Below are 11,808 nucleotides of genomic sequence, written 5' to 3' on the forward strand. Positions count from 1 at the left end.
CTCTCTCTCTCCCTACCCCCCCTTTCCATATCGCCCTCTCTCCTCTTGCTCTCTTTGCTCCCACCCACTCTCTCTCTCTCTCTCTCTCTCTCTCTCCCCCCATATTGTCGTCTCTCTTCCTCCCTCCCTCCCTCCCTCCCCCTCCCTCTCTCTCTCTCTCTCTCTCTCTCTCTCTCTCCCCCTCTCTCTATATCTCTCTCCATCTCTCCTTGTCGTCCTCCCTCTCTGTCTCTATATATATAATATTTTTATTATAGATATCTAATATATTATCTTTGTTTTTATTTTAATGTATATTTAAATATGTATTATCGAAGTCTCTATGCCACATCTGGGAGTGTACGTAGTCTATGTCGCCGTCTTCTGCGCAGTTTGCAGAGTCCAGTGTGTCGCCACGTCAGTGTTGGTCACCCATGCCACATGTGCATGAGTTGCATAGATGCGTGAAATCATGCCAAATCCCCCTATTCTATTGCGCCATGTGGTGCAAGCTGATGCGTGAGCGTTGTGCAGTTACTCACTGCACATAAACTCATGTGTCTGCTCTGGCTCCCCCTGCGCTCTGCCCCCTCTGCATCTCCACGCCTCTGCCATGTGTGCGCCCTGGACCCTCCTACACTCTGCCCTCTGTAGTCTGCCTGCTGCCCATCGACGTCATGGATCAGCCATATCGCTCTCTACCATGTGGCAATTCAGCGCTATCCCTCTACTCCTGTTTCTGCCCCATGCCATGTGGCACTCACGCGACCACTCCTCTTCCTACGCTAGGTGACATGTGGCACTTTTCCACCGAACCTCCAGAATTTCACTCCGAACCTCTAAAATTGCTCCTCGAGCCACTTGCCTAACATCCATATCTCTGCCACATGGCAAGTATGGTATTTGCTTCCTTAAGAAATAGTAAGATGTAGTCACAATTGAGAGAGATTTGCACCAATAAGTATCTACAATATATAAAACCCTTATGTTGATTGCATGTGCTATCTTACATATTTGTTAGTGACCCCTTGGACTAGTGTATCAAAAATGTAAGTGTTTGGTGGTGATTAGAACCTTTCACGCGAAGGGACTAGGTTGCAAGCTAGGCTAGATGCCATATTTCGAATTAGGATCGCATGTAGTGGTTTTTGTTGCCTAAGCCCCTGCTCTTGAGTAGGGGTCAGCAAAAGACACCTGGTTTCTGGTCAGCCTTGACAGGGCTCCCGCGTGAATAGGCTCGTATGGAGTGAGGGATCAAACCAAAGAGAGATGGGTTAAATAGAGTCATCATACATCAAGGTGCTTGGCTTGGTCTATCACATATATAAATATATATTTTGGGAAATTCCACTCCTTCAAACTCACAATTATCTTCCATGTGAATAAGGATAGGTGGGTTGTAGTCATGGAAAGGATGCTAAGCATAAGAAAGTGAAAGGGAGTTAATGCATATGATGGAAACGTCAAAGATCTAGAACCCAATGAATTACGAGTTAAACTTCACACGGAGAGAAACGTGTAGAACGCTTCCAACACGCTTCGGTTGGACTTTGGAGGCTCTATGTTAGGAACCCTTTCGAGACCTCAAAAGCTCATCGATAGTGAACACAAATAGTAACTGCAAGAGTTCTTCCTCGTGGATTTCTAAAACCAATTTTCCTCTCGCCTTGTTTCCGAATCGCCTCTTTTCATCGACTGAATGCTAGCCATGGCAGCTCATGCCAGTAATTTGCGACGTAGCCTGCTGCTATTCCTCTTCATTTCTCTCATTGCTACCTCCTGCTTGGCGCGTCCTTCACCTTCTGGTACTAACAAGCTCCTTCCCCGCATTGAATCAATTTGCATTGCCTCTGCCGCTGCATAGTTCTGGTTTATCATTTTGAACGGCATCGACTAATTTCGTTTGCTTTCTGCTTCTAAAACTTTGCAGAATTCAGTCGATTGCGTTTCTATGACCGCCCATTTCCAAACTTGAAGAAGGTGGTCAACTTGTTCGTCGATTTTGTTTGCCTGTCCGCGAAAACTCTTATCGAACACATTCACACAGTTTCGAACATCTAGAGCTTGTTACAGTCACCTCTAACTCCAAAGTGTCGGGACTTTGCAGGGAGAAGAAGGGAACAATCCAGTGGAACATCCGGCATGTGTTGGGGAGGATTGCAGCATTAAGCGAGGGCTGGCAGAGGAGCCGGTTGCGCATCCAGATTAGGTTTGTGCGGATATCTGCTGATGCCGCTCGATTCAGCACCAAAAATGTACAGCAAAACAGATTACAGCTGCACCAAAAACTGTCATTTTATCTTTTAAAACTATATTCATTAAATTTGATTTGTGATCTTTCAAAACCCGGAATGCCTCACTTTTACTTAGACTCTAGCGCTCACCAATCAACAGCAATAACATTCAAAAATAAAGAAACCTTACCTCAACATGGATTTTATTTTTGCAAGCTAGTAATATTGCTATTAACTAGTGTGTTATCCCACTCCAAAGCCATGAGGTTGAATTGAGACCTCTAGGTCAATTTATCTTCCCAAACTATTATTATATCTTTTTGTTTAAAGATCTTCAAGTAGCTTATTGAACAAGCATGCGTTTAATTTCCCTATTCATATTTTATACGATAGTGATGCATATATTCTCACCATTGAAACTTGTGCTTTTCTAACTAGAAGTCAAATCATGTTTCGTCACAACAACACAAAGCAACTATAGACGTGCTTGGTAGACGCGCAAAATAGCGGGTGCGTCTATAGGCGTTGCTCTAGTAGAGAAATTACGGGCGCGTCTATTAGCGTGACTAAATGCTCGTCTATTTGCGCGTCAATCACCGCGTTTATTTGCACGTTAGACCTGAGAAAATACGGGCCCGTCTAACAACCCGTCTATTAGCGCGTCTATTTGCGCGTCTATTTGCGCGTTTATTTGCGCGTTTACACTGAGACTCAGACGCGCATTTAGACGCGTTGTTAGACGCGCTCCAGAGAATACAGAAAGTGAGATTTTGGTGTACATCATTGCTTTCCAAACATTGCCCATGATTACCAAAGCACATAATTTTTTGCAAGCCCACATATACAAGAATTAAGGGAAATGAGGAGAATGAGACAATATGTAAAATAGTTTTGCCAATATCAATTGTGGGGCTACGGTTCAATCTCATCCTCAATGAGATCAACCCTTGCCAAACTATCTACTTCAAAATCCAAACAAGTGTTTAGATCTACAAATACATTCAACCCACTACTACTTGTGCCACTCATGTGCTCATCGAAATCAAGATCTCCAATGGTAGGCTCGTCCTCACGGGTAATGCCGGCCTCAATATCTATATCTCCTATCTCATGATCATCCTCCTCTCTTGTATCACGGTCATCATCACGTCCATGGCCATGATCATCCTCCATACGCTCCATATTAGTAAATGTACTATACATCACTTTGGAACGTGGCATAATAGGTATGACATGCCACCACCTATTATTATCCACCATTGGTTGATAGACAACCTAATTCAAACACAAATACAATCATGTTACTTTTCTTGCATCAAATATTTAAAAGCGAGTATTTTTATGTGTGTGCACAGTACCTGTTCACATTGTTGCGGTAGTATTAGTGTGTCCTTCCTACTTTGCCAAAACTTTGTGGAGTCAATAGTTACAAAGCCACTTGCATGGCGTTTGATTGTTGCATTAGGGCCTCTTTCCACCACGTCCTTAAACCACTTTACATCCAAAACATACACAAAGAAGCGTCGAAAGTCAAGCATAATGATATCTTGGATTATGCCACAATAATCATCCATGACTCCATTGGCTCCCTCAAAGCTAGCAATGACGCCGCAATCTTGTGTGTTTCTCTTATCATCAGTCCGTTGTGTTCGAAAATGCTGGCCCTCACACCATATAGCATTGAACATAGTGCACTACACCAAGAAAAAATCAATGAAATAAGCAATCTAAATTATAAAAACCTCCTAACTTATGCATAACATTCTATATACCGACCTTGCTCATGCATCCCCTAGCATACTCCCATTCTTCCATTGTGATATGCATCCCCTCGTCTTTCTCTGCTTTCTCCATTTCATCAAGTAGCCAATCCACATGAATATCCTTTGGAAGTGCTCTTAGACGCTGAGGGTATGGCACACGAGATCCGTGGTGTGTACGAAAGAGGGCCCTTTCTTCTTGTCTTCTTGCCTTTGCATCCTCGTATCTTGTCACCCATCTTTTCATCACATCACTATTAAGCACGCAAAAGAGGTTGATACTATTACGCAACTCCGTGTCTATTACTTTGTTGCGTCCTTTTCCTTGAGGCACAATAGAGGTCATCCTTAGGTCTTCATCATCTCTCCATAGTCGTGGGAGAGAGCTATCCACATCAACAAGAAACTCAGAAATATATACAAGTGACTCTTGTACCAACCAACCCTCGGCCATGCTACCTTCGGGTCTTGCATTTTGTCTCACGAAGCCCTTCAAGGTCTTCATGAAGCGCTCGAGGAAGAACAACCATCGTGCATGTATAGTACCGCATATAGCAATCTCATCCACCAAATGCACTATGAGATGTAGTTGGCTTGTGAGAATAGAACATGGAAATGTCTCCTCCACTAAACAAACCGCCTCCACTGACATAACTCGAGCATTCTCAAGCGTGGTGGGATCTATTTCCTTTGAGCTCACATACCTCACAAGCTCGCCCATCTTGTAAATATAATCTTTCACGTCCTTTTTTGCACGATGGGTACCCTTAGCACTCCCCAGGAGTCGGCACTACAGACTCCGAGCCACCCCACACCACTTGAGATCACCCCAATGGAGTCCGCACAGCCGTCTTATGCCCCTTCCCCCGTACCGTCTTATGCCCCTTCCCCCATGCCGTCTTATGTCCCTTCTTCCATCCCGTCTTATGCCCCTTCCCCCATGCCTTCAGGAGGTCCTTCTGCCTCAGCGAGCCGTCGATGTACTCCCCAGCCGTCGAGACTCGGTTCTCCAGCTACGAGTGGTCAGCGTAGTCTCGCGCAGTCCCCAGCTACGACTGGCCAACGTACGAGCTCGACACGACAGGGTGGTAGGCGTAGTAGCAGGGAGAGCGGTGGCGGATGCATGGCACAGTGCTTTGGGCCATGTGGCGGTGAGGAGGATGATGATTCCGATGATTTAGACGTGCCTCTGGGTGATGGTACGATTTATTATGACATCACCCAGACAGGAGGCATCTTGATGGATGCGCGGGGGAAGGATGTAATGGCCTTCATGCGCTCTGTAATTGCTAACAATTACAGAGATTGCTTTATCCACTATAAAGACCACCCAAAGAGGTTGGCTGATGAGACCCTCGCTACTGTTCGCTCTAGGTATCCTAACCCCCCCAATCGCCAGTTCACAGATAAATGGGGGAAGTCAAAGATTGTTACGATACTTAGTAATAAAAGATCTTCCCTTAAGAGGCAGGCACTAGCGGAGCTTGCCAGACTTGAGGCAGGTCAACCTCCAAGGGGCCCGCCCCACACCGCTCAGAAGCATGAGTGGAAGAAGGCAATGAAGTCAGCGAGGGAGGAGCCCAGTCTGCAGCACGTGGAGGCACGGAGGATCTAGATGGAGGAGTATGGGAGCGCGCATTTTGGAGCAGGGGGTGTTGAATCATGGGAGGCCCAATTTGTAAGTATCGATCTCAAATTATATTGCTTATGTAGTTTATTAGGAGGTTGGTTGTTTCTTTGTACTAATCCCTCCACAAAGTGTATCGCGGTCATGCAGCTTGAGATCGTGGGCAGATACCCTACTCCAGTGGAGACAACCTACCACTGCCACCATCGCAGAGGAGATACATGGAGGAACTTCTATGATGACGGGTTAATTACTGAGGAGCAGTATACTCGAGCTACTGGACAGGCCCCCCAGGTATTTGAAAGTAATTAAATAATGCCAAAATTATAAGTAAAGATTTGATTTTTCATACATTGATATATGTTGTCCCTTGTTTACAGGGCGCCCCTGCACAAGACGACGAGGAAGACGAGGAAGGAGGTGCAGAAGGGAGCGCAGAAGGCAGTGCAGAAGGGAGCGTGGAAGGCAGCGAGGATTAGTCGTAGAAGTAGTGCTACTATTCTTTTTTGTACTTAAAGCCATTGGCTTGGCTTCGTGGCTCTTGTATATAGACTCCTCTTATTTTTTGTACTTGAAGCCACATGACATGGCTTAGCTTCCTTATTTTTTGTACTTGGAGCCACATGACGTGGCTTAGCTTCGTGCTATATGTATATACAAGCACTTTTTGAGCTTTCAATTTTATTGCGTTTTGGAGTTGTAATATTTTATTTGGAATTGTAATTAAAATGGGGTTGGCTGTAAGAATTTAATTATAGAATGTGGATATGGGATTCTTGTAACAATATAGCATACACAACATACACAGTATTCTGTTTATTAAAAAAAAAAAAAGGCGCGTCTATCAGTGCGTTTACAAACGCGTTTATATTCGCGTCTGTCTGTTCGACCTGCGTTTATACGTGCGTCTATCAAAGCGTTTATATGCGCGTCTATTTACGCATGTATGAGCGTGTCTATACGCACGTAAGTCTGATATATAGACGCGCTAATAGATGCGGATCTCCTGATGTGCAAATAGATGTGCAAATAGACGCACCCGTAAGTTTTTTATTTAGTTCATGAAACGCGTCTGTGCGCGCATCTATGGGTGCTTTGTCTTGTTGTGCGTTGACGCTCACCATAGTATCGGAATTCAAGAAATACTAAATAAAAAATACGTAACACAGTTCTAAAATATGTTTAGTTATAATTAACTCTTCACGCATGAGCAACCACACCAAGAGCACACTCATTAAAGCCTTCAAACCCCTAGACATCAAATAATCTCTCTCTCTCTCTCTCCCCCCCCCCCCCCCAAATCTCGTCCATTCTCCATTCAATGATTTTGTCTCCAAATCCTCTGCATAAAATCATCACACATCACTTCATAGCTGTCTCAACTCTAATAACTTGCAAATAACCATACTATGATAATGAACTTCTTATCTACATTAAGGTACAAATACCAATCTTGACAACAACTCAAATAACCATCAATGCAAATATGCAAAGCCCTTGCCTTCTTCATTTGCTTCTAAACTCCTTAAGGAGAATAAAATATTGGCCTCATGTTGCAACAAAACCACATGAAATACAAAGCAAGCTATGATAACCATAACTAAAAGTATCAACCAGGAGAGGAGGCAGTCGATAGAGCGAGCGGGAAAAGTGAGCAAAACTAAAAATGTGAGCGAGAATTTGTTGAAGCAGTAGGAAAATCGAGCAGCAAAGAAAGAATCTAAGTGTCCCATAAAATAACTGCTTGAAGTAGAAAGTATTCAAATTAAGATGGGTTAGGTGTCACATTTCTTGAAATTGAGTAGTGCAAAGTTAAGGACCATTTTAATGTGACCCCATTCGGGTTTGGCAATTACCTGAGGGGGTCACTCATATACATGTAACATGATAGCACTTTAGTGCACTGAGGGGTATTCTTTTAATGGGGGGACTTACATGCCGTTTATGTGCATGAGGGGATTTATAAAATAACAACTTAATGTAATTTATATATGTCGATTTATGAAGGGGTGTAACCATTTTAAGTTTGAAAATGTAGACATGTACAAGGTTTAACCAATAACATGAGAAAATGTGACAATGCAAGAATAGGGGTAATTTTTAACACATGCTTGCTTGCACATGCTTTATGGGTTTATGAAGAGCGACCCCTAAGCGCAATCAAAAAGTAGAGGATATTAAAGTTTGGCTATTTTTGTAGCCAAAATAGAGAGTGTCTTCTCACTTCCTATTATGAAAAATTGTGCTTCAAAATTGGTGGAACAAATTGGCCAAAAATTCATGAAATTCATATTCTGACACGCATAATTTTTTTAGATGGTGCATAAAGCCATGATATTCATCTAAACCATGCTTGTCATTTGATTTGATATGTAACATTATGCCATTTGGGTTTGACAATCAAAAGATGCAAGGATGTCAAAAACTCGTCCTTTGGACCAAAACAACCAAATTTTGACAACTTGCAAAGATACAAGGATGTGAAAATGTCATCTTTTGGGCCAAAACAGGGAGTGCATTAACGCGCTCCCAATGTTGGCCCAAAAGATGACATTTTCACATCCTTATATCTTTTGAATTACAAGTCCAAATAGGTTCATATTACATATCAAATCAAACGAGAAGGCATGATTTAGAGGATTGTCATGCCTTTTTGCACCATCTAGTAAAATTTCATGCACTGAAATATGAATTTGTAGTCAATTTGTTACACTGGTTGGATTAGTGGGATGTAAGAGTGAATCATTGGGAGGGTACTTTGGAAAATTGTACAACATGTTAGGGTCCTTTTGGTGGAGCTTTTGAAATTTTGCCCAAGCCATCGCTATTCCATTGGCATATACAGGGGGTGGATCCAGTGCGAACGATGTGGGCACTGCGGTAGTACCACCAAAACTTCTCCAGCTTTGAGAAGGAATGTGCCAACGAGGTTGTAGACTGACATCTGCATTGGTCTTTGGGACTAGAGCATCGGGGGCGAGGTTGTATCCTCCTCTTGTGCGCTTTGGATGCGCATGTCGCCAGTCATCGAAAGACTGGATGATGAATTGTGTGAGGGGGCGCACCTCTAAGATTTTGTAGAGATAGAGGTGGGAGCCTCGAGTTGGCGCTTCCAGTGGTGCATAAGTGCATTGTTTGGTAGCTCTTGAAATGACTGCATGTCGGGGTGCCACTGGACAATATCGGGCGAGGAGGAAGAAGGATCTTGCGGAGCCTCATCATCTTCAATGGGCATGGGTTCCACTTCTATTATGCTTGCTAGCATTGTATCATCGGTCACTTGTAAAAAAGTGGTTACTTTGAGCAACGTGTTGAGAGCCTCATCAGGGAGGTCGACCAGAGCCATAGAGGGAGGTCCTATGCTGTGCAGTGGTGGTGTTAGAGGCATTGGAAGAATATTCGGGAAGGGGGCTTGCTGGGTGGGTTGGGCAAGATTCAAAGGAGGTGGTTGTGGGATTTTGGCAGGTGGGGAGGTAGAATTAAATATGGCGATAGCTTCTTGGCCTTCCTCCTCGACGAGGTCCTCGGGATATGCTACATGTATTGTTTCAAAATCGCTCACCAAGGACTTAAGTCAGTCTTGGAGAGCTTATATCACCCGGTTGAAGAGGATTATAATGCCGACGGGGTTGTAAGTGGTGGATTGTTATGCCACAAGATGCCCTTGAGATTGGATTACGGAGGCTTGGCTGTAGGTCTACATCCAATAAATGTCTACTTGGAGACTTTCGAGGGTGCATACCCACGGGCTGAGTTCCTCAGGCTTTGCGATTTGCATCACATCATCGTCCACTAGATAATTAGTGGACTCCGTGATGATGCAGCACCAGGCTTGGAAATTCAATAGAATGGGATGGGTGGCGAGAGTTTGGAGGTCAGAGGGGCAGAGAAGACAGAGACTAGAGGGTTGGAGATCTAAGGAAAAATAAGACATGTCTAGGATGGGGTGGCAGTGACCGGGGTTACGGTGGAGGATTGTTTGGAGGGCGTTAGGAGGGAGTGGGGCTGTGAGATCTAGGTGGAATATAAGGTTTTGTGCGCGGAGTACATTGAAGTGCATTTGTAGTGTTCGAGGGATGGTGCGTGGTGCAAGTGTGTAAGTGGCGAGCTGTGCGGAGACCTCCCTATACATTCTGAACTCTTGTTGCTCCCAATCTTCCAATCCTGACTCTTTTGATTGATCGGGGGTTTGTTGTCGTTCATTCTACTCTTGAAGCAACACTGTCAGAGCTCATTGTTCGTATGCCAAGAGGTCCTGCTAGGTTTGGATCTAGCACTCAGTTCTCTTGAGTCCTGACATGTTGGGCCTCTGGCTTCGCCTTTTACTCCAATGCTGTTCGGAGGTCGGACTTCGCTTTGTCGGCTTGGTCCATGAGAGTTTGGACCAGGGATTTGTTGGTGGATAGCTCATCCTTGAGCTTTGTCATTACCAGCTCAAGCTTTTCAATCTTTGTGCAGTACTCCTCTGCTTTGCTTATGGTTGCTTGCCATGTGGCTTGGGTGGCAACCATCATTGTGTGGCTATCATGTGCGGAGAGTTGTGCCTGGAGGAGAGTTGCTGAGAGCTGTGAGGCATGTTCTTGCCTCCTTTGTAGAATTATTTGTGCCACCTGTGAAAGTTGCGCCATGGCTTCAAATAAGTTTTGCTCCATTAGGTCTGCACGCGAGAGCTGCTCGGCTGACATGTAGCTGTAGCCACCTGGTGCCCAATATTAGGGCGTGTTGCAAAATTATAAAGCCTCTGCGAGGCTTGCCCATGGAGAGGAGGAGGTGCCGATGACGAAGGATGTGGTCTCCCGAGCCGTTGCTGTGGCCGAGACTTGGGGTGTAGCGAGAGTTGCTGGGGTGGCTTTGGCTCCTAAGTGGAGGCCGATGGTGACGGTTTCATCACCTGGGAGGTCCTATTAAGGTGGGATCTTGCTGAACCCTTTTGCCCTTGTCCTGAGGATCTGCTTGCTAGAGTTGTAGTTGACAGCTCAAGAATTCCTACATCTTGCTATACTCATATTTGCGGGAGCAACTGAGTGGGGTCTGGTTGCGCAAGACGCTAGTCAGAGAGGCACTGGGCTTTGTCCTTGCTCCCTTGGGCTTGACCACTTCTTCTTCTGGATCTGTCTGAGCCATGATCGTGGCAGATTTTTCAGCCAACCCATAGTCCGACAAGCGGATGCTACTGCAGCATGTGGTATAGAATCGGCATATAGAGTATTGGGTTGCTGATGACTTCCCCGTGCGTTTTGAGGTCATCCTTCATCTGGTTGCAGAAATAATCTGCCTAATTTGTAACCTGGGGATCTGCTAATCACAACAAGATATTGAGCAGCACGATGGATTGATGGTGGTCCATGTGCCTTACTTGCATTAGCCACTGCAGGGCTCTTGCCAGTCTTTCCACCTCTAGCTTGAGAATTTCGGTGAAGTGGATTTGGCCTTTCCTTTTCTTTCGGTCATAGTGGCAGACTTTGCTGAGGGCCTCCAGCTTCTTCTTCATTGCATACTTGTCGCTGATGATCGACAGATCGAAGGCGGCATGTACGATGTCCTGATTGAGGTGGTAGTAGTGGGGAGTGTCCGTTGCGTCTCCTAGAATGCCCACATTGGTATTGATGTTGTACGCCTGGAGTAACTCTCCGAAGAGTTTCATGTCCAGGTGGCATGGAAGGCCGGTCTGCCACTCTGCTCAGGTCTACAACTCTTAGTGCTTCTTGCACCTATGGCTCCTTAAGTGCCGCATAAGCTGCTGCTGTGTGGTAATGGAGGGTGTAATCATGACCCTCATAGGTGAAGCACGAGTGAATGGCGTCTGCGTCAAATTCCTAAAGCCAGGCTTCCCTGAGTGATGAGTGCATTTGGGAGCACACGACTTTGTATTCTCCTTTTGTGGGAGCCGGGGTGCACTTTCTTGACTTTCAGGGGGGTGTTCCTGCTGTTGTGAGACCCTCCTAGTCAGCTTGTCTCGTAGACACTTCCTCCTCCCCTTGCAAATCTTTGATGGAAAATTTGGAGGGCATGCTGGTTGTTGCTGAAGGCGTGCTTTGAGAATCGGAGGGGCCAGTGGCCTGTGGAATAGGTTGAGGGTGGAGTCCCAGCTTCATCTCAAATTTGAAGAATTTGTTTTCGGGATCCACAGGGAAGAGTGAGGGTAATCCAATGACGAGGGAATCGGTGGAAGAGGAAGAGTGGGAGGACATAAATTGACTTTGCTAGA

The 11,808-nt window shown here is 45.1% G+C and overlaps 1 long non-coding RNA gene across 1 annotated transcript; it reads left to right on the forward strand.

Moving 5' to 3' along the window:
* Nucleotides 1-1,611: 1,611 nt before the first annotated feature.
* On the forward strand, nt 1,612-2,188 carry LOC147901722 (uncharacterized). Its single transcript, XR_015540972.1, has 3 exons — nt 1,612-1,784; nt 1,910-1,959; nt 2,087-2,188. It is a non-coding gene; the product is annotated as an uncharacterized LOC147901722 (long non-coding RNA).
* The last annotated feature ends 9,620 nt before the right edge of the window (nt 2,189-11,808 follow it).

This window comes from Dipteris shenzhenensis, chromosome 5, assembly GCF_047967505.1.
Source record: "Dipteris shenzhenensis isolate YYH24624 ecotype China chromosome 5, Dip_SZ_1.0, whole genome shotgun sequence".
Lineage (NCBI taxonomy): Eukaryota > Viridiplantae > Streptophyta > Polypodiopsida > Gleicheniales > Dipteridaceae > Dipteris > Dipteris shenzhenensis.